Here is a 23,485-nt window from a genome sequence, read left to right as displayed (position 1 = left end):
ATGCACTGCTAATTCAGTCCCGTCACTCCAGGGGTCACAACCGGAAAAAAACAGCCAAATTGAACACTTTAGTATCCTCAGAATCAAAGAGATCAAACCAGGTATCTTTCAACAACAACAAAAGAACTATTTATTAAAACTAAATCTTAAACACTATTAAGATAAACCTATGCCTAAAGATCTTATAACTTCTTATTTTAATCTAACTCCCCCATACATACATACACTCAAAACTAACAATCGTTAACTAGTTTTTTTTGAAAATATAGTTTTAAAATTAGCAGTTCCTTAAGGATAAACAAAATAAGAACGTCTTTGTGTTTTACGTTCCCGGTGAATGAGGTCTTTTCAGGTGAAGATAATCAAAGTTCACTCAAAGTCTCCATCTGGATTTGATGAAAATACTTGGTTTGTGATAGGCATTCAACAGTTCGGTCAGTAGTATTAAACCATTCTTTCAACGATGAGCACAGGAATACAAATAATTTCTTCGGAAAGAAAAGCTTCTCTTATTTACTTAGGGAATTAATTTGGCTTGTATAAATTTAAGCAGCTTTTCGCTGGGCCCTGAGCTGAATTAAGATTCTTCCTGACCTGAATTTTCCCCGGAGTCAAGACCACCCCTTTGTCTTAGTTCCCTCTCTTCTCTTTCACTTTCTCTCGGAAATACTCTCCTTTTCCTCTTTTTCCAATTCAAGTTTTCTTATTTCAATTGCTTTTTCTTTTTCCTGTTGAAGCTCCGGTTTTTTTCATTTCTAACTGAATCCGAGCCAATACCACGACATTACTCTCTGACCTACTACCTTCTTGTTCCTTGTCGTCTTCTTCTGGCACCTGATTTCAATTCTAACCCCAATTTTACTGCCAATTCTTTTAGTTTATTCTTAGTTGAAGTTATCAAGTCACTGAGGGAAGCATTCGCCTTACCCTGAAATTCTGCTGCAACCGCTAATGTCATTAAAATGGTATAGACTGTGCCTTATTATACAAGAAAACGGTTACTTTTATTTTTGTAATTGCATTAGATTTGGATCCCAACAATCAAGTTTCCAATTAATATGATCCCAGATGCGAGAGCAATTAATATGATGCCAGACATGAGACCCCCAATTTATGTGATATCCCTGAGACAAGTAATTAATATGATTCCAAACGTGAGCCCCCCCCCCCCCCACACAATTAGTCTGATTCTGATCCCAGACACGAGCCACCCAATTAAATATGATCCTGGAGAAGCCGGCAATTAAATATGTTATAACGGCGGCAGGAGCAACACACTGTTAATTCAGTCCCGTCACTCCACAGGTCACAGCATATTATTAAGCTTTCACCAAATCGGAAAAAAAACCAACCAAATTAAACACTCTTGTATCCCCAGAATGAAAGAGACTTAACCGTTTATCTTTAGACAACAAAATAACTAATTATTAAAACTAAATCTTAAACACTAAGATAAACCTATGGCTAAAGATCTTATAACTTATTTTAATCTAACTCTCCCACTCAAAAGTAACAGCAGTTAACTAGTTTTTTTTTAAAAAGTAGTTTAAAAATTAGCAGTCCCTTAAGGATAAATAAGAAAGTCTTTGTGTTTTACGTTCCTGGTGAAAGAGTTCTTCTGACGTGAAGATTACCAAAGTTTACTCAAAGTCTCCATCTGGATTTGATGAAAATACTTGATTCAACAGTTCGGTCAGTAGTATTAAACCATTCTTTCAACGATGAGCACAGGAATACAAATAATTTCTTCGGAAAGAAAAGCTTCTCTTATTTACTTAGGGAATTAATTTGGCTTGTATAAATTTAAGCAGCTTTTCGCTGGGCCCTGAGCTGAATTAAGATTCTTCCTGACCTGAATTATCCCCGGAGTCAAGACCACCCCTTTGTCTTAGTTCCCTCTCTTCTCTTTCACTTTCTCTCGGAAATACACTCCTTTTCCTCTTTTTCCAATTCAAGTTTTCTTATTGCAATTGCTTTTTCTTTTTCCTGTTGAAGCTCCAGTTTTTTTCATTTCTAACTGAATCCGAGCCAATACCACGACATTACTCTCTGACCTACTACCTTCTTGTTCCTTGTCGTCTTCTTCTGGCACCTGATTTCAATTCTAACCCCAATTTTACTGCCAATTCTTTTAGTTTATTCTTAGTTGAAGTTATCAAGTCACTGAGGGAAGCATTCGCCTTACCCTGAAATTCTGCTGCAACCGCTAATGTCATTAAAATGGTATAGACTGTGCCTTATTATACAAGAAAACGGTTACTTTTATTTTTGTAATTGCATTAGATTTGGATCCCAACAATCAAGTTTCCAATTAATATGATCCCAGACGCGAGAGCAATTAATATGATGCCAGACGTGAGACCCCCAATTTATGTGATATCCCTGAGACAAGTAATTAATATGATTCCAAACGTGAGCCCCCCGCCCCCCCCCACCCCCCCCACCCACCACACAATTAGTCTGATTCTGATCCCAGACACGAGCCACCCAATTAAATATGATCCTGGAGAAGCCAGCAATTAAATATGTTATAACGGCGGCAGGAGCAACACACTGTTAATTCAGTCCCGTCACTCCACAGGTCACAGCATATTATGAAGCTTTCACCAAATCGGAAAAAAACCCAACCAAATTAAACACTCTTGTATCCCCAGAATGAAAGAGACTTAACCGTTTATCTTTAGACAACAAAATAACTAATTATTAAAACTAAATCTTAAACACTAAGATAAACCTATGTCTAAAGATCTTATAACTTATTTTAATCTAACTCTCCCACTCAAAAGTAACAGCAGTTAACTAGTTTTTTTTAAAAAGTAGTTTAAAAATTAGCAGTCCCTTAAGGATAAATAAGAAAGTCTTTGTGTTTTACGTTCCTGGTGAAAGAGTTCTTCTGACGTGAAGATTACCAAAGTTTACTCAAAGTCTCCATCTGGATTTGATGAAAATACTTGATTCAACAGTTCGGTCAGTAGTATTAAACCTTTCTTTCAACGATGAGCACAGCAATAGAAATAATTTAAGAAAGAAAAGCTTCTCTTATTTACTTAGGGAATTAATTTGACTTTAAGCTTTGTAGACTTTTTCTTGAGAACAGAACTACTCCTTTCTCCAGATTGCCTCACTGGAATGGCTCTCAGAACCAACTGCTTCAAACCGGTTTCTGCCAGTTACATACAGTCAAAATGGACGCAGCACACCATGTGACCTGTCTCTCCTGTTGCTCAGGGTAACCTAAATGCAGCAGTGGTACACCGTGTCTCCAGATTTCTAGAATCTTCTCTCCCTTAAAGGTGCACTGTTTTTTAACCAGAGGCTTAAAGGCACACACACTTTTATTTTAATCAGAGGAGAAAAAATAACTCAGGTCCATGAGAATACACACACCTCCTTTCTGGCCACTTAGAGAAGACTGGCACATGGAAGTTGTGAAGGAGTATAAAGTTCCACCCACTTGCTTTCCTGGTTGAAGTTCATTTCCACCAAGGTGGAAGATTATAAAAAACAAAGACGGCTTAAAAACAGCTAAAAAGACCTCAGGGCAGCTTTGTTGTAGTCCGGCATTAAAAAATCAGAACTGTCAGTGAACTGACACTTCCAATTTTTTTTTTTTTTAAAGCCAGTCTTTTGGTTAAGGTCGGATAGCTAGAAGCCACTGGTGGGTTTCCAAAACCCCAATGTCTGAAATCCGCTTTTTGGTGAATATTTCTCATCCCTGAGCTACTTGTGATCTCGCTGGTGTTTCAGCAGGTGGGATGATCGAATGAATCCCTTCCCACACTCTAAGCAGGTGAATGGCCTCTCCCCAGTGTGAACTCGCTGGTGTGTCAGCAGGGCGGATGAAGTAGTGAATCCTTTCCCACATTCTAAGCAGGTGAACGGCCTCTCCCCAGTGTGAACTCGCTGGTGTGTCAGCAGGGCAGATGAAGTAGTGAATCCCTTCCCACACTCTGAGCAGGTGAATGGCCTCTGCCCAGTGTGAACTCGCTGGTGTGTCAGCAGGGCAGTTGAATTAGTGAATCTCTTCCCACACTCTAAGCAGGTGAATGGCCTCTCCCCAGTGTGAACTCGCTTGTGTGTCAGCCGGTGGGATGAAGTAGTGAATCCCTTCCCACACTCTGAGCAGGTGAATGGCTTCTCCCCAGTGTGAACCCGCTGGTGTGTCAGCAGGGCGGATGAAGTAGCAAATCCCTTCCCACACTTGGAGCAGGTGAATGGCTTCTCCCCAGTGTGAACCCGCTGGTGTGTCAGCAAGTTGGACGAGTGAGTGAATCCTTTCCCACACTCTGAGCAGGTGAACGGCCTCTCCCCAGTGTGAACTCGCTGGTGTATCAGCAAGTTGCATAAGTGAGTGAATCCTTTCTCACACTCAGAGCAGGTGAACGGCCTCTCCCCAGTGTGAACTCGCTGATGTTTCAGCACTTCAGATGAAGTAGCGAATCCCTTTCCACACTCTGAGCAGGTCCACGGCCTCTCCCCAGTGTGCACTCGCTGGTGTGTCTTCAGGGTGGATAACTGAGTAAATGCCTTCCCACACTCAGAGCAGGAGAACGGCCTCTCCCCAGTGTGAGCACGCTGGTGGACAATGAGTTGAGATGAGCGGTTGAACCCAGTCCCGCAGTGAGAACACCTGAATGGTTTCTCGTCAGTGTGAACACGTTGATGGGACATCAGTTCAGCAGAACATTTATAGCAATTCCCACAGAATGGACATTTAAAAGGTCTCTCCCCAGTGTGAATTCGCTGGTGTGTCTTCAGGCTGGATGACTGAGTAAATCCCTTCCCACACTCAGAGCAGGTGAACGGTCTCTCCCCAGTGTGAACTCGCTGGTGTTTCAGCAGGGTGGATAACTGAGTAAATCCCTTCCCACACTCAGAGCAGGAGAACGGCCTCTCCCCAGTGTGAATGCGCTCGTGTGCAGTGAGTTCAGATGAGCGCTTGAACCCAGTCCCACAGTGAGAACACCTGAATGGTCTCTCGTCAGTGTGCACATGTTGCTGGGACATCAGTTCCGCAGAACTTTTACAGCAATTCCCACAGAATGGACATTTAGAAGATCTCTCCCCAGTGTGAACTCGCTGGTGTTTCAGCAGGTCGGATGATTGTGTGAATCCCTTCCCACACTTGGAGCAGCTGAACGGCCTCTCCAGGGTGTGACTGCGTGGATGAGTTTCCAGCTCAACTGGATAATTCAATCCCTTCCCACAGTCCCCATATTTACATGGTTTCTTCCCAGTGTGATTCGACAGGCCAGATGATCGGCTGAAACCTCGTCCACACACAGAACACGTGTACAGTTTCTCCCCACTGTGATTGGTGCTTTATCCTTGCATGTTCAAAATCCGGTGATATTCGGGTTACGATAAATTGGGCGACTCCTTCAGATCCTGATCTGACGTTTGCTTTGCATTTCACGGCTGTAATTCCTCCCCTTCTGAAAACCTGTGTCACTTATTCAAAACAAAACAAAAGTGAGAGAGAACAAAGGCAGGTTGTGAAATGGAGCTGAATGAATCTGGTAATTGATGGGGCCGGCACAAGGAAAAAGTGACCATGAAAGCTGCTGGATTGACTGAGAACCCCAACTGGTTCACTAATGTCCTTCAGGGAAAGGAACCTGCCACCCAGTCTCTGGGAGGAAAAAAAAGAGAGATTAAAAAAAAAGTCAGGGCAAGGTGGGAGGAGCAGGGAACGAAGGAGAGGTATTTTATGTATCGACATCTCGACCAGAACTTTGACAGAACCTTTCCTTCATCATCATTTATTTTATTTTATGATACAGCACTGAAACAGGCCCTTCAGCCCACCGACTCTGTGCCGACCAACAACCACCCATTTATACCAACAGTAATCCCATATTTCCTAACACCTCCCTGCACTAGAGGCAATTTACAATGGCCAATTTACCTATCACCTGCAAGTCTTTTGGCTGTGGGAGGAAACCGGAGCACCCGGCGAAAACCCACGCAGACACAGGGAGAACTTGCAAACTCCGCACAGGCAGTACCCAGAATCGAACCCGGGTCCCTGGAGCTGTGAGGCTGCGGTGCTAACCACTGCGCCGCCCATTCACTGGGTGAAAATCCTGTAACTCCTTCCCAAATACCATTGTGGGAGCACCTTCACCACACAGACTGCAGCGGTTCAAGAAGACGGCCCACCATCACCATCTCAATGGGCAACTGGGGATTGGCAATATATGCTGGTCTGGCCAGTGACACCCGAATCCCAAGAATAAAGTAACAACATCTGTATATGTAAAATGGATTAAAAGCCTCGACAGAAATACTTGTTACTGAAACAAGTATCACATTGGGTGGTTGGTGTTTATTGAGCGGCCTCCCCACCCTTGACCGTCTCACATTGGAAACTGTTGGGCCCGACTGGGCTCACAAGTTCTCGGGATTAAAGCCAGCAGCTGCTTCTCCTCCATCTCCACTCCAGATCAAACCGATGCAACAAAAAAGACCAACACAGGAGGTCAGAGAGCAAATGCCACATCCAACACCCACTCCCAATAAACACCAGCTCTTAACTGGTCCGCCTGTGTTTCTTGACTCAGTTCTGTGAGCAACACTTGCAATAAAATAAAACCAAAATATTGGGGGATGCTGAAAATCTGAAATTAAAAGGAGGAAATGCTGGAAATGCTCAGCAGGTCAGGCAGCATCTGTGGAGAGAGAAACAGGGTTAACGTTCCAGGTGCATTGAGCCACCAGAGCCTGCAGCCTGGAACTCGGAGTGGGAGAAGGAGGAAGAATGAGGAGAGGCAACATAGTCCAACACTCACAGCAACCTCCAATCCACCGACATTACCGGGATAGGGAGACAGAGTTTAGACACACTCAGCAACACGACTCCAGTAAAACAGCCCAGGAGGAAAAGGGGAAGCAGTGTGTGTACCTGCCCTGATATCCCCAGATGCGACTCACAAAAGGCCAGCTCTGTCACCATCACTCGCACAGCGCATGCTCTGCACACCGCTGGGCACTGCGCTTGCGCGAAGGGCGGTTCAGCACCGCGCGTGCTCCAAACCACTGCTGAGCAATGCGCCTGCGCTCCAGTGGCGTGAAGCGGGAACATTTCTCCGGCGCCGGGAATGAAGCCCGGCCGTGGAACCTCGCGATGGGAGCGGCAAGCAGTGGAGCGCCGAGTCGTCGGGAATGGCGAACGGACGGCCGCGGGAGGGAGCAGGGAAGAGAAGCGGTGGCTGAGTGGTTGGAGCGGAGATCGCGCGACCATTGAGGTGGTGTGGGTTTTAATTCGCGCTTTTGTGTCAAATTGAGCGGCGCCATCTTTCATACTGGCAGCTGCAGACAGTGACGTTCTCGTCGATGAGGCCGCCTTTGCGCATGTGCCAGTCATGTGGCGGAAACACTCAGCAGGTCTGACAGCATCTCTGGAGAGAGAAGCAGAGTGGACGTTTCAGGTCTGTGACCTTTCATCAGAACTGGCAACGGTTACAAAATAATTAGGTTTTAAGCAAATAAAGAGGGGTTGGGGCAAGAGATAACAAAAGGCAAGGTGTTGCTAGGACAGAGGGTCACAGAGAATAACTGACCAGAAGGTCATGGGGCAAAGGCAAAGGGTATGTTAATGGTGTGCTGAAATACAAAGCGTTAGTGCAGAGAGGGTGTTAAATGACAGAATAATGAAAGCCCTAGCCAAAAGCGCAAACATGAAAAAAATCAGTGGGCAGGCACATGATTAGAAAAAAAATTTGAATGATGAAACAATTTGAAATCAAATTTTTAAAAAAAAACTAAAAATAAAAAATGGGGGAGCGGGGCCCGTGTTGCTTTGAAATTATTAAACTCAACGTTCAGTCCGGCGGGCTGTGGCGTGCTTAATCAGTAAATGAGGTGGTGTTCCTCGAGCTTGCATTGATGTTCACTGGAACACTGCAGCAAATACAGGACAGAGATGTGGGCAGGTCATGTTTTCGGACTGAGCGGAGGTGTTCTGCAAAGTGGTCACCCAATCTGCATTTAGTCTCCCCAATGTAGAGGAGACCACATTGTGAGCAGCGAATACAGTATACTACATTGAAAGAAGTACAAAATAAATTGCTGCTTCACCTGAAAGGAGTGTTTGGGGCCTTGGATGGAGAGGAGAGAGGAAGTGAAAGGGCAGGTATTACACCACCTGAGACTGCATGGGATGGTGCCGTGGGAAGAGGAGGAGGTGTCAAGGGTATGGAGGGGTGGACCAGGGTGTCGCGGAGGGAACGATCCCTTTGGAATGTTGACAGGGGAGGGGAAGATGCGTTTGGTAGAAGCATCACGCTGGAGGTGGCAGAAATGGCGAGGATGATCCTTTAAATGTGGAAGCTGGTAGGGTGGGAAGTGAGGACAAGGGGAACCCTGTCGCATTTCTGGGAGGGACGGGAAGAGGTGAGGGCACAGGTGCGGGAAATGGGCAGGACATGGTTGAGGGCCCTGTCAACCACAGTGGGGGTTGGGGGGACATCCTCGGTTGAGTAAAGGGGAAGACATATCAGAAGCTCTGTTGTGGAAGGTTGCATCATCGGAGCAGATGCATCAGAGACAGAGAAACTGGGAGAATGGAATGGAGTCCTTACTGGAGACAGGGTGTGAAGAAGTGTAGTTGAGGTAGCTGTGGGAGTCGGTGAGCTTATAATGAATAGTAGTAGACAACCTATCCCCAGAGATGGAGACACAGGAGTCGAGGAAGGGAAGGGAAGTGTTGGAGATGGACCATGTGAAGGTGAGAGAAGGGTGGAAATTGGAAGCAAAGTTGATGAAGTTTTCCAGTTCGGGGCGGGAGCAGGAAACAGCACAGATACAATCATCAATGTACTGGAAAAAGAGTTGGGGGAGGGGGCCTGAGTAGGACTGGAACAAGGAATGTTCGACATATCCCACAAAAAGACAGGTATAACTAGGACCCATGCGGGTACCCATAGCGACACCTTTTACTTGAAGGAAGTGAGTGGAGTTGAAGGAGACATTGTTCAATGTGAGAACAAGTTCAGCCAGGCGGAGGAGGGTGGTGGTGGACGGGGACTGGTTGGGCCTCTGTTCAAGGAAGAAGCGGAGAGCCCTCAAACCATCCTGGTGGGGGATGGAGGTGTAGAGAGATTGGACGTCCATAGTAAAGAGGAGGCGGTTAGGGCCAAGAAACTGGAAATTGTCAAAATGACGTAGGGCGTCAGAAGAGTCACCGTTGTAGGTGGGAAGAGATTGGACCGGAGAGAAAAGTTAGTCAAGATAGGAAGAAATAAGTTCAGTGGGGCAGGAAAAGGCTGACACGATCTTCCGCCTACAGCTTCCAACCTCATAGTCCCACAGCTCCAGACAGCCCACATCTACCTCCTTCCTAAAATCCACAAACAGGACTGTCCTGGCTGACCCATCTTGTCAGACTCTTGATTGGTCCTGAGTTCCCATTCCCCTTCTTTCTGGTGGATAATGGAGACTCCATGCACTTGGGTTTCTGTATAATTTGTTTCCTAATTTTATGTTGGTCTGGCCCATTCATCATCCCATTGCTGCAGAAGACATCACAATTCACTTGGTGGGGCTTCAATGATGGAGCTTTCACCCAACATTCCGCAAGGTCAGGAATGTTCCCTATTCACGCCACAGGAGACCAGTGCACAGGCGCAGTGCAGAACAGCGTTTGGAGCAGGCCTGGTGCGAGTCACATCTATAGCCAGTAAGTGAGCGGGGAGGCTTCAGAAGCACCCGGTGTAGACCTCAAAACCCCCAATAAGCAGCTCCCGGTCCCGCGTTTGCACCGAGCGGGGTGGCAGTTGCGGGGCTTCTCCCGGTGACAGGCCCGGGGTTAACGACCGCCAGCTTTCAAGGGTACAATATGCTGCAGGGCGCATGCGCGGCCCTCCTGGACCAGGAAGCGGGAGGTGAGAATGTTGTGACTTTCTATCCTGGACTGACAGTGATGGCTTTTGTAAACTCCTTTTACAGGGAGTTAGAATGGGAGAATCCGCAGATGGAGAATCTGAAACCAAACATCACATCAAGATCTGACAGTCACTCGATTCATCAGGACCTGAATATTATCAGCCTTTGAATGTGGAAGGAAAAAGGTTTGTCTGTTCTGTCTGTGGGAAAAGATTTCAGGTATCAATGTGACTGGAAAAGCACTGAGATACACAAAGTCCTGTTTAGACCACACCTTGTGTATTGTGTTCAGTTCTGAGCACCACATCTTAGGAAGGATGTATTGGCCTTGGAGGGAGTGCAGTGTAGATTTACCTGAATGATACCTGGACTCCAAGGGTTAAATAACAAATAGAGATTACACAAATGAGTCATAGTCATTGCAACACCGAAGGAGGACATTCAGCTTTTTGATTCCATGCCAGCTCTCAGTAGAGCAATCCAGTCTGTCCCATTCCCCCGCTCTATCCCCGTAATCCTGCAGGTTTATTTCCCTCAAGTGCCCATCCAATTTCCTTTTGAAATCATTGATCGTCTCTGCTTTCACCATCCTCGTAGGCAGCAAATTCCAGGTCATTACCACTTGCTGTGTGAAAATATTATTCCTCACATCCCCTGTATCTCCTACCCAAAACCTTAAATCCGTGTTCCCTAGTCCTTGTACCATCAGCTAATGGGAACAGCTTTTCTTTGTGTTCCTTATTTAAACCTGTTGTAATTTTGCACACCTCGATCAGACCCCCTCCACCTGCTTTGCTGCAAGAAGAACAGTTTTTCCTTATCTAAGCCTGTCATAATTTTGTCTACTTCAATTAAATCTCCCCCTCGACCTGCTTTACTCCAAGGAGAACAACCCCAGCTTCTCCAACCTATCCTTGTAGCTAAATTCCCTCATCCCTGGAACCATTCTGGTAAATCTCCTCTGCACCCTCTCAAGGACCTTCACATCCTTCTTAAAGTGTGGTGACCAGAACTGGACACAATATTCTAGTTGTGGCCTAAACAGAGCTTTATAAAGGTTCAGCAAAACTTCCCTGCTTTTGTATTCAATACCCCTATTTTATGAAGCCTAAGATCCCGTGCACTTTGCTAATTATTTTCTCATTATGCCCTGCCACCTTCAATAAGCTATGCACATGATCCCCGGGCCCCCCTGTCCCTGCAAACCTTTATAAATGTGCCATTAAGTATTTTTGGCCCCTCCCTATCCCTTTTGCCAGAATGAATCACCTCTCCATAAGAGTTGTATTCCCTGGAATTTATAAGGTTAATGGGTGATTTGATCAAAGTTTTCAAGATATTAATTGGAACTGAGAGGGTCGAAAGAGAGAAAGTATTTGCACTGGTTGGGGAATCTAGTACTAGGGGGCATGGTCCAAAACTTAGAGTCAGATCTTCCATGAATCCACTCCTGGGCCCTGTAAACCCGAGCATTAATGGAGGTGAGGTGACAGTGACTGCCCTTGACGTCAAGGCTGCATTTGACAGAGTATGGCATCAAGGAGCCCGAGCAAAACTGGAGTCAATAGGAATCAGGGGGAAAAATCTCCGCTGGTTGGAGTTGTACCTAGTGCAAAGGAAGATGGTTGTGGTTGTTGGTGGTTAATCATCTCAGCTTCAGGACATCACTGCAGGAGTTCCTCAGGGTAGTGTCCTAGGCCCAACCATCTTCAGCTGCTTCATCAATGACCTTCCCTCCATTGTAAGGAGTGGGGATGTTCACTGACGATTGCACAATGTTCAGCACCATTCGCGACTCCTCAGATACTGAAGCAGTCCGTGTCCAGATGCAGCAAGACCTGGACAATATCCAGGCTTGGGCTGATAAGTGGCAAGTAACATTTGTACCACACAAGTGCCAGGCAATGACCATCTCCAACAAGACAGATACTAACCATCTCCCCTTGACATTCAATGGCATTATGATCGCTGAATCCCCCACTATCAACATATTGGGAGTTACCATTGGCCAGAAACTGAACTGGAGTAGCCATATAAATACCGTGGCTACAAGAGCAGGTCAGAGGCTAGGAATCCTGTGGCGAGTAACTCACCTCCTGACTCCCCAAAGCCTGTCCACCATCTACAAGGCACAAGTCAGGAGTGTGATGGAAAACTCTCCACTTGCCTGGATGGGTGCAGCTCCAACAACACTCAAGAAGCTTTGCACCATCCAGGGCAAAGCAGCCCGCTTGATTGGCACCCCATCTACAAACATTCACTTCCTCCACCACCGACGCACAGTGGCAGCAGTGTGCTACCATCTACAAGATGCAATACACCAAGGCTCCTTAGCCAGCACCTTCCCAATTCGCAACATCTACCACCTAGAAGGACAAGGGCAGCAAATACATGGGAATACCACCACCTGCAAGTTCCGCTCCAAGCCACACACCATCCTGACTTGGAACTATATCGCCGTTCCTTCACTGTCGCTGGGTCAAAATCCTGGAACTCCCTTCCTAACAGCACTGTGGGTGTACCTACACCACATGGACTGCAGCAGTTCAAGAAAGCAGCTCACCACCAGCTTCTCAAGGGCAATTAGGGATGGGCAATAAATGCTGGCCTAGTCAAAGATGCCCACATCCCACGGATGAATAAAAAAAAATTCATCCCGGGCCCTGTAAACCCGAGCATTAATCCACCCCTGGGCCCTGTAAACCCCAGCATTAATCCACCCCCGGGCCCTGTAAACTCGAGCATTAATCCACCCCTGGGCCCTGTAAACCCCAGCATTAATCCACCCCCGGCCCTGTAAACCCAAGCATTAATCCACCCCTGGGCCCTGTAAACCCGAGCATTAATCCACCCCTGGGCCCTGTAAACCCGAGCATTAATCCACCCCTGGGCCCTGTAAACCCGAGCATTAATCCACCCCTGGGCCCTGTAAACCCGAGCATTAATCCACCCCTGGGCCCTGTAAACCCGAGCATTAATCCACCCCTGGGCCCTGTAAACCCGAGCATTAATCCACCCCTAGGCCCTGTAAACCCGAGCATTAATCCACCCCCGAGCCCTGTAAACTCGAGCATTAATCCACCCCTGGGCCCTGTAAACCCGAGCATTAATCCACCCCTGGGCCCTGTAAACCCAAACATTAATCACACCTGCTGTGCATACACAGATTTGCAGCTCAGAAACAGGCCGTTCAGCCCAACTAGTTTGTTCTGGTGTTTATAATCCACATGAGCCTGCTCCCACTCTAAATACCTCATCCCACGCTGCCCCATGTCCCTCTATTCCCTTCTTCCTCATAAATGTATTGAGCCTCTCCTTAAACACATCATTGCTATCTGCTTCAACCACTCCACATGGCAGTGAGTTCCAAATTCTCACCACTCTCTGAGTCGAGACATTCCTCCTAAATTCTCTATTTGGCCTCTTAATGTTGTGACAGAAACCACACCTGCCAAAATGAAACATATTAATTTTGTCACATGGAACATAATTTTGTTTGAACTGTTACTGGGCCTTGAACAAACTTGCTTAAAAAGACCAGAACAGTAGCTGAAAACATGGCTGCACATTTGCATTCTAAAAGGCAGTTGCATGAAGAAGTCAATGGAAGTACTTGCTGACTCAATCAGCCAGATGGGTTTTGTCAATAGAGATGATCAAGAGACATTGAGAGTCATTGAGCCAACACGTCACCAACACCGCCCCCCCCCCCCCCCCCCACTGAGAGCATCTGGTAAGCTTGGTGTAATCCACAAAGCTCGCATGCAAGGCTGCTCCATACGAGGAGCTAGTCACATGACTAGCCTGCTGGTCAAACTGGGGTTTTTTGAATTGTGCCTGACGCAGAACAGTTTTGGGAAAAGACTGCAACTGAACTTCAAGAAGAGAGCATCTCTCTCTCACACAAAGTTCCAGGGACCCACGGAAGACAGAAGAGCAATGAAACAATTTTGAAAGTGTGCACTGGGCCCCAATGAGAACTTCAAGACTTAACTTCAATCAAAAACTTTACATCCAATCCAAAATCACAAACTAAATTCCATCTACTACTTTAAACCTTTTCCCCCTTAATTCTTTCTCTTCCTCTATCTCTATTTGCTTCATGTATTTTAGTAGTTTTAACTGAATTAGAGCTTTAAGGTTCACAAACTTACACCTTGTTTAAATCTGAGAAAACCCGTCTGGTTGATTTCTTTGCCATTACAATTAGAGAGTACTGAGCAAGGACTCATTGAGAGGAAGCTAAAAACACGGTGTTTTAAAAAGTAAACCCTGTTACGGCCAAACCAGGAAAAGGCTGAGAGGAGAGCCCTAGATCCCTGCCTCACCTGATCGTAGCAGAAATTTGGGGGCTAGTGTCCGGGATTAGAGCCACAGACAAACAAGAAATTGGAAGTGGGAACTTAAATTAATCCCAATCAAAAAGAGAAAAGATTTCAATCCAGGTTTTCTTGTGGTTGTGTGTGCTAGAATGTCTGTGACTGAAGCCAGTAACTACCCAGGCCAGGATGAAGTAACTTGGGATAAGTTAAAGGCACCATCTATAGAGGAGTTGGGAAATATGGCTGAGCAGTGTGGGATCACTCTCCGTGCCAAGGCTAGGAAATCAGAACTCCTAAGAATAGTGGCGGACCATTTTTCCCTCGAATCTGAAGAAGCAGAGACAGGGTTAGAAATAGACTCCGACAGGGTATTGCTGGCAAAGATACAATTGGAACAGAGGAAACCTGAATTAGAAGAGAAACAGAAAGAAAGACAGGGGAGATAAAGAGAAAAAACCTTCCAGAAGGAACCTGAGGAAAGAGAGCTGAGGTGGCTAGGGTTAGCTTGGGGGGCAACACAGTAACCCCAGTGAAAACGTGGAAGATGCAAGTGCGGGGCTGTGTACAGAACTGTTAATTTTTCCCAATTGATTCCAAAATTCAATGAGGGAGACGTGGAAGCATTTTTTGTATCTTTTGAGAAACTTGCAAGGCAGTTAAAGTGGCTGGCTGAGACTTGGACTCTTCTGTTACAAAGTAAGCTAACAGGAAAAGCCCATGAGGTTTATTCCCTGTTGCCAGATGGGAGTTCATCAATTTATGAACTGACAAAAAATGCTATCCTCGGGGCATATGAGCTAGTACCGGAAGCCTACAGCCAGAAGTTTTGAACTCTCAGGAAGCAAGCTGATCAAACTTAGTTGGAGTTTGAGAGAAGTAAGCAGCTGGCTTTTGACCACTGGTTGAGGGCTCGGAAAGCGCAGCCCAGCTATGAAAACCTCAGAGAGATAATTTTGCTAGAGGAATTTGTAAACTCTCTCCCCCTCTCCATGAAGACTCATGCGGAAGAACACAAAGTTCATAGAGCGAGGCAAGCTGCAGTTCTGGCTGATGAGTTTGCTCTAATATGCAAATCAGTTCCCCAGGGGAAAATCTTTCCTAGTCACCTTCACAAATCCGAAAAGGACAAAGGGTGGGAAGGTGACAGAAGCCCAAGCAGTCCTGGGAGAGAGAGAAAAGCAGGAGACAGGGGGGCCCTCCTCCAGCCAAAAAGGATAGTGCTGCAAGATTGAGTGAGACCAGGAGACCTGTGTGCTTCCATTGTAATAAGGCAGGTCATCTAAGAGCTGACTGTTGGAAACTACAGGGAAATCCTGTAGGGTTAATCAGGGTTCTGTATAAATTTAAAATTCCCTCCCTGCTGTTACAATGTATTCCTCTGGAAAAGAACATCAGCTCTTTCTTTGCTCTCTTATCGACTTGTGTTGCTCCTTTTAGTGATTTATGTGACTCTGTTCCCAGATCTCTTTGCTCCTCTGCTCCATTTAATTTCTTACATTCTAACCAATAACTGGCCTCCTTATTCCTCCTCCCAAAATGAACCAGCTCACATTTCACTATGTTGAATTTCATTTCCCATTTATCTGTCCAGTCTGCCAGCCTGTTTGTCTTCCTGGATTTCAGTGCAGTCCTCCACATTATTATTTCTACCACCCATTTTAGTGTCATCTGCAAATTGTGAAAACATCTCTCTAATTCCTGAGTCCCAATGTGGGTAAAGAACAGAAGTCCCATTGTACTTTACACTGTAATTGATGGCCTGGATTTCTGTATAATTTATTTAATAATTTTGTTCATTGGCTCTCCAGCCCCAATCTCAATGGGATGAAATGTAAAGAATCATCCATTCAGCAGTTGGAGCTTTCAATGGCAGATTAATTACCCAGGATCTCCCGTGGGTCAGAAAGTCCCCTATCAATGACTACAGGAGCCCAGTGTGCTTTTGGCTTCTTTTAGTTTGATTGGACCACATGTTCCAGATCATGATCCAGAACCAGAGGTAATTGTTTAAAGAAGCAATGGCACCGTGAGGAGAAAACCTTTTTACACAGCGAGTGGTTAGGATCTGGAATGCACTGCCTGAGAGTGTGGTGAAGACAGATTCAACTGAGGCCTTCAAAAGAGAACTGGATAATTATCAGAAGAGAAGAAATTGTCAGGGCTATGGGGGAAAGACAGGGGGAGTGGGATGAAGTGAGTTGCTCTTGCAGAGAGCTGGCATAGACACGAGGGGCTGAATGGCCTCCGTCTGTGCTGTAACCATTCTATAATTCTATTCTATATGGGGGAACAAGAGAGGAAAAAATTGTTTCCGGACTGACGGTGTTAACTTTTGTAAAATCCTTTTACAGGATGTTAGAAGGAGAGGATTTGCAGACGGGAAACGCAAACCAATCCTCACATCGTGATCTGACTCGATTCATCAGGATCTGAACATCATCGGCCTTTGAATGTGGAAGGAGAAATGTTTGTCAGTTCTGTCTGTGGGAAAATATTTCAAACATCAGTGTGACTGGAAAAGCACCGAGACACACACACCCGAGTGAGAGTGTTCCAGTGCACTGACTGTGGACAGAGCTTTAACCAGTTATACACCCTGAAAAAAACATTGCACCATTCACAGTGGCGAGAAACTGTGCACGTGTTTTGTGTGTGGATGAGGCTTCAACTAATCATCCAACCTGGAGAGACACAAGGACACCAGCACCACGGAGAAACCATGGAGATGTGAGGACTGTGGAAAGGGATTTAATTACCCATCCCTTCTGGAAATTCATCAACGCACTCACACTGGGGAGAGGCCGTTTCAGCTGCTGCGTGTGTGGGAAGGGATTCACTCAGTCACATCATCTCCTGAAACACCAATTTGTTCACTCTGATAAGAGATGTTTTGTACGTTCTGAATGTGAGAAGGACTTTAAAAGTAAAAATGACCTGCTCGCACACCGAAAACACACACACTGGGGAGAGGCCGTACACTTGCTCCGTATGTGGGAAGGGATTCACTGAGTCATCCAAACTGCTGGCACACCAGCGAGTTCACAAGTGACTGCAGGGGTTGGATTCTGCTGTTATTGCTGCTGTTAATCACATCCAGGATTGAACCATGATCATTCTGACAGTTTGAGTTTGTTTCTACTGATGTTAATAATCCTCTAACTGTGCTGGAGTTTCATCTTCTGGATCAATGTCAAATAAATTAGCTTTGTTTCCAACACACAGTGTGTCGAGCATTTGATTTCTCCGGGATAAGAGGAGAGTAAATGAAATCCTGTTCCATTTCTGTGCCTTTTTTCCTCTCGAAGAAAGACTTGTATTTTTTTCAGGACTTTCATGACATCAGGACGTCTCCAAGCACTTTACAACCAATGAAATTCTATTGAACTGCAGCCACTGTTGTAATGCAGGAAATGAGACAGCCAATTTGCACACAGCAAGCTCCCACAGACAGCAATGTGATAATGTCCAGATAATCAGTTTTAGTGATGTTGATTCGGTGATGAATATTGACCAAGACTCTGGAGAGATCTCCCCTGCTCTTCAGAATAACATCAATGGATCTTTTATACCCTTCAGTTGAAGGGGTCATCGGAAAGACGGGACCTGTAACAATGCAGCACCCTCTCAGTACTGCAGTGGGATATCAGCCTAGATTTTATACTCAAGTCTCTGGAGGTGGATTTGAACCCACAACCTACTGACTCAGTGATGAGAATGTAACCACTGAGCTACAACTAACACCTCATCTTTAGTCTAGATCTCTCGTTTCTTTCAGTTCTCATACCTTTGTTATTCTCATGGATAAGTCTCAACTTCCCAGAGTGCCTTTCCCAGCCCTGGTATCCAGGGAAGGTATCGGTAACACTACCATACCTGTCCTGGGAGTGTTTGATGGGTCAGTGTAGACTCTGTAACCTGTTCTGTACCTGCCCTGGGAATATTTTTCCTCATTTACCTGATGAAATTTTGAAGCCCTCCCTCTGATCTCCAATGACCCTTTGTTCTAATGAAAAGAGCCCCAGTTTCTCTAATCTCTCCTGATAACTAAAGCCTCTCTTCCCTGGTATCATCTCAGTGAATCTCTTCTGCACCCTCTCCATGGCCTTGACATCCTTCCTGGTGTAAGATCCCAAAACTTGCCCCAATATTCTAACTGCAGCCGAACCAATGATTTGCCCAGGTTTACATGACCTCTGACCTTTTGTACTCCACACCCCGAATTATAAAACCTAGGACCCCATGTGCTTTTTAACCACTTTATCAACTTGTCCTCCCAATTTTAAAGATTGTAGGATTTAGAGATATTAACCTGACATGACTAAAATACATTGACATCCAATGTCTGATATTATGCATATTATGGGATAGAAAAGTTTAGTCTGAGTTAGAAACTCAAACAGATGCTTCACTGCAGACAGGTCACCATGGCAACACTGATGAGACATTTCATTCCATAGATTCGACTCATTGGAAATGAATCAGATCAGGGGAAAGGAAGAAGAAGAACCATAATATAAACTGAAACCAGAGTGAGTCATAGAATAGATTATATTATATTGTGTGATGTTTACATCTATAATTGTGAAACTGTAAGAAATAACAGAATTAACAGTAGGCAGGGTAGTTTAGGGATAATGAGAAAATTACTGAAAAAAAGTAACTGTTGGAACCAGGGAGTGTGTCCTTGTAAATCACAGATTGGAGAAGTTCCAGCTGTCTTTTCCTCACTTCCTGACAAAACCCAGCAGAGAAGACAAAGAAGAGAAAGAAGAGTCAGGTGCCAGAGCTGGATCACTACAGGGTATAAAAGTGAGGGGATACTGATGTAAGGGGGCAGTCAGGACTGGAGACACCGGAGATCAAGCTCAGGGTGTCTGAGGTTCCATAGAATCATAGAAAGTTTAAGGCACAGAAAGAGGCCACTTGGCCCATTGTGTCTGTGCCGGCCAAAAACGACCCACCTATTCCAATCCCACCTTCCAGCATTTGGTCCATAGCCCTGCAGATTACAGCACTTGAGGTGCATATCCAGACTTCTATTGAATGAGTTGAGGGTTTCTGCCTCAACTACCCTTTCAGGCCTCTAACACCCTCTGGGTGAACAGTTTTTCCTTGTCTCCCCTCTAATCTACTCATTGCTTTAGAACTATTCCCCCTAGTCACTGACCTCTCTGCTAAGGTGAATAGACCCTTCACCTCCACTCTATCCAGGCCCCTCACAATTTTGTACATTTCAATCTGATCTCCCCTCAGCCTTCTCTGTTCCAAGGAGAACAACCCCAGCCTATCCAATCTTTCCTCACAACTGCATTTTTCCAGTCCTGGAAACATCCTTGTAAATCTCCTCTGTACCCTCTCTTGTGCAATTACATCCTTTCTGTAATGAGGTGACCAGAACTGCACACAGTACTCCAGTTGTGGCCTAACCAATGAGTTATACAGTTCCAGCATAACTTCCCTGTTATTTTATTCTATACCTTGGCTAATAAAGGAAAGGATTCCATATACCTTCTTAACTACCTTATCGACCTGTCCTGCTACCTTCAGGGATCTGTGGACATTCACTCCAAGGTCCCTTACTTCTTCTACACTTCTCAATATTTTCCCATTAATCATGTATTCCTTTGCCTTGTTTGACCTCCCCAAATGCATCACCTCACACTTCTCCAAGTTGAATTCCATCCAGCGGGCTGACCTCGTGACAGTGGACACATGGGACTTGCATGTTTACTCTGATTGATGGATCAATATAAAATACAGTAAAGGACAGAAAATCTGCTCAACTTATATTTCTTAGTATTAAAGTTACTGACACCAAATTTCCAGACCTATTAATAATGTGGACAGCATTCGCAAGGTCAGAACTTTTTGCTCATTCCCTAATTGCCTTTGAGATGGTGGTGGTGAGCTGTCTTGTTAATCCATTGCAGTCTACTCACAGTGCTGTTCGGCAGGGATTTCCAGGATATTGACCCAGCGCCAGTGACGGAACAGCGAAGTGGTTCCAAGTCAGGATAGTGTGAGGTTTGGAGGGGAACTTGCAGGTGATGGTGTTCCCACACACCTGCTGCCCTTGTCATTCTAGGTGGCAGAGGTCGTGGGTTTGGAAGGTGCTGTTGAAGGAGCTTTGGCAAGTTGCAACAGTGCATCTTGTAGATGGTTCACACTGCTGTTACTGTGTGCTGGTGGTCGAGGGAGTGCTGCTCAGTCGGCTGCTTCGTTCTGAATGGTGTCGAGCTTCCTGAATGTTATTGGAGTTTGACTCAGCCAGGCAAGTGGTGAATAAACAGTTCTTTGCCAGCAAGTTCACAAGTGACTGCTCGGGTTGGATTCTGCTGTTATTGCTCCACACCCAGGAGGGAAACATGTTCATTCTGATAGTCAGAGTTTAATTGTTGTGCTGATAACTCTATACCTGGGCTGGAGTTTAATATTCTGATATCTGTCAAATTACTTAATGTTGTTCCAAATGCACACTTTGTCAGGTCTTTATTTTCCCAGGAAAATAATCTACATCCCAGAGTACTTAAGGAAGTGGTCCTAGAAATAGTGGATGCATTGGTGGTCATCTTCCAAGATTCTATAGTCTCTGGAACAGTTCCTACAGATTGGAGGGTAGCTAATCTAACCCCACTATTTAAAAAGGGAGGTAGAAAGAAAACAGGGAATTATAGACCAGTCAGCCTGACGTCAGTTGTGAGGGAAATTCTAGAGTCCATTATCAAAGATTTTATAGCAGAGCAGTTAGAGAACAGTGGTAGAATCGGACAGAGTCGGCATGGATTTATGAAAGGGAAATCATGCTTGACAAATCTACTAGAATTCTTCGAGGATGTAACTAGTAGAGTTGATGAGGGGGAGCCAGTGGATGTGGTTTATTTGGATTTTCAGAAGGCTTTCGACAAAGTCCCACATAAGAGATAAGCGTGTAAAATTAAAGTGCATGGGCAAATACATGGCAGATGCAGTATAATATGGATAAATGTGAGGTTATCCACTTTGGTAGCAAATACAGGAAGGCAGATTATTATCTGAACGGCTATAAACTGAGAGAGGGCAATATGCAGTGAGACCTGGGTGTTCTCGTGCACCAGTCGCTGAAGGTAAGTATGCAGGTGCAACAGGCGGTAAAAAAAGGCAAATGGTACGTTGGCTTTCATAGCGAGAGGATTCGAGTACAGGAGCAGGGATGTCTTGCTGCAATTATACAGGGCCTTGGTGAGGCCACACCTGGGATATTGTGGTCTCCTTATCTGAGGAAGGATGTTCTTGCTTTAGAGGGAGTGCAGCAAAGGTTTACCAGACTGATTCCTGGGATGGCGGGACTGACATATGAGGAGAGATTGAGTCGGTTAGGATTATATTTGCTGGAGTTCAGAAGAGTGAGGGGGGATCTCATCGAAACCTATAAAATTCTATCAGGACTTGACAGGGTAGATACAGGAAGGATGTTCCCGATGGTGGGGGAGTCCAGAACCAGGGGTCATAGTCTAAGGATACGGGGTAAACCTTTCAGGACTGAGATGAGGAGAAATCTCTTCACCCAGAGAGTGGTGAGCCTGTGGAATTCGCTACCACAGAAAGCAGTTGAGGCCAAAACATTGTATGTTTTCAAGAAGGAGTTAGATATAGCTCTTGGGGCGAAAGGGATCAAAGGATATGGGGGGGAAAGTGGGAACAGGTTACTGAGTTGGATGATCAGCCATGATCATAATGAATGGCGGAGCAGGCTCGAAGGGCCGAATGGCCTACTCCTGCTCCTATTTACTATGTTTCTATGTAAAAGACTGATTGATGTCCTGTTACCAACTGTTCAATTTTTGTGGATTTTCTCCTTTCTAACTCTAGGTTATTTCAGTTCCTAGCCCTTCAGTTACTCTCATGGACAAGTCCCAGCTCCCCATCCCTTCCAGAGTGCCTCTCCTAGCCTTGGTGTCCAGGGAAGGTATCAGTAACATGCCCAGGATCACTAAATAGAAACATAGAACCCTAGAAAAATTACAGCACAGAAGGAGGCCATTCAGCCCATTGTGTCTTCGCCGGCCAAAAAAACTAACCACCCAATCTCATCCCACCTTCCAGCACCTGGTCTGAAGCCTTGCAGGTTACAGCACTTCAGGTACCTTTTAAAACGGTTGAGGGTTTCTGCCTCCACCACCATTCCTGGCAGTGAATTCCAGACACCCACCGTCCTCTGGGTGAAAACGTTTTCCCTCACGTCCCCTCTAATCTTTCTACCCATCACCTTAAATCTGTGCCCCCTGGTAATTGACCTCTCTGCTAGGGGAAACAGGTCCTTCCTGTCTACTTTATCTAGGTCCCTCATAACTTTGCACACCTCAATTAAGTCACCCGTCAGCCTCCTCAGTTCTAAGGAAAACAACCCTCGCTGATCCAATCTTTCCTCATAGCTGCAACTTTCAAGCCCTGGCAAAACCCAGTCTGTTCATCACTTTCAGCTCCTGGACTTAGTGTGTTTCCCACAGCATCTCTCTCACCTTCCATGTATGAATAGAAGATCACACCTGCAAACCTGGTTTTAAATGTTAATCCACTCAGGAAATGTATTTAACAGGAGCCTTTAGGTCGATGAGACTCTCTGAATGAGCCAACATTATAAACCCACAGCTACACCTGTTGGAAATTAGTTCAAAGCATTTTATTCACATGTTTAAATTTAAATTGGGATTTATATTATGGCAATTTTGTACATTTCCTGATAAATCAGCATTTCTGCTGCACTCAAGTCAGCCTTTTCCAAATATTCACAGTAAGGAGACGGTGATATCAGACAAATGGAAGATCAGTGGGGCTTTAAATCAGCAGCTGACTCACACCAGGATGAGTCCGATTTCCTTCCACTCTGGTTAATGTTGTTCTTATCCACCGTCAGCTTCATGGACCCTGATTGGAAATGACTGGGAACATTGGTCCAATTGTGTTCTGTATGAGGTCACAGTCCTGGGTTCATTTTGGGTGTTGTGTTGACCTTGGAGTGGCAGCTACTCTGTGTCTGAGGGGGAGAATCAATGTCAGTGGAATAGAAAATGAGACTGAGCGAGATAGACAGAGAGAAAGAGAGAGAGGGACAGATAGACAGAGAGAATGAAAGTCAGAGAGACTGGCAGAGTAAGTGAGAGTTCAAGTGTGTGAGACAGGCAGAGGGTGAGCGATAAGCACAAATAGACAGAGAGTGAGTGACTGAAAATGAGAGACAGACAGACAGAGTGAATGTTAAAGCTTGAGATTGATTGATTTTTATTGGGTAAGGTTATTAA

General features: G+C 45.3%; 1 long non-coding RNA gene and 1 pseudogene across 1 annotated transcript; one reads left to right on the top strand and one right to left on the bottom strand.

Moving 5' to 3' along the window:
* The window catches only part of LOC137349173 (zinc finger protein 850-like), a 54,987-nt pseudogene extending 49,653 nt beyond the window's left edge, over nt 1-5,334 (bottom strand).
* Nucleotides 5,335-7,257: 1,923 nt separating this feature from the next.
* LOC137349177 (uncharacterized) lies at nt 7,258-20,002 on the top strand. Its single transcript, XR_010969270.1, has 3 exons — nt 7,258-7,430; nt 9,949-10,070; nt 16,559-20,002. It is a non-coding gene; the product is annotated as an uncharacterized lncRNA (long non-coding RNA).
* Nucleotides 20,003-23,485: the final 3,483 nt, after the last annotated feature.

This window comes from Heterodontus francisci, chromosome 34, assembly GCF_036365525.1.
Source record: "Heterodontus francisci isolate sHetFra1 chromosome 34, sHetFra1.hap1, whole genome shotgun sequence".
In the NCBI taxonomy this organism is placed as follows: Eukaryota; Metazoa; Chordata; class Chondrichthyes; order Heterodontiformes; family Heterodontidae; genus Heterodontus; species Heterodontus francisci.
This window is presented reverse-complemented; position numbering and strand designations above follow the sequence as displayed.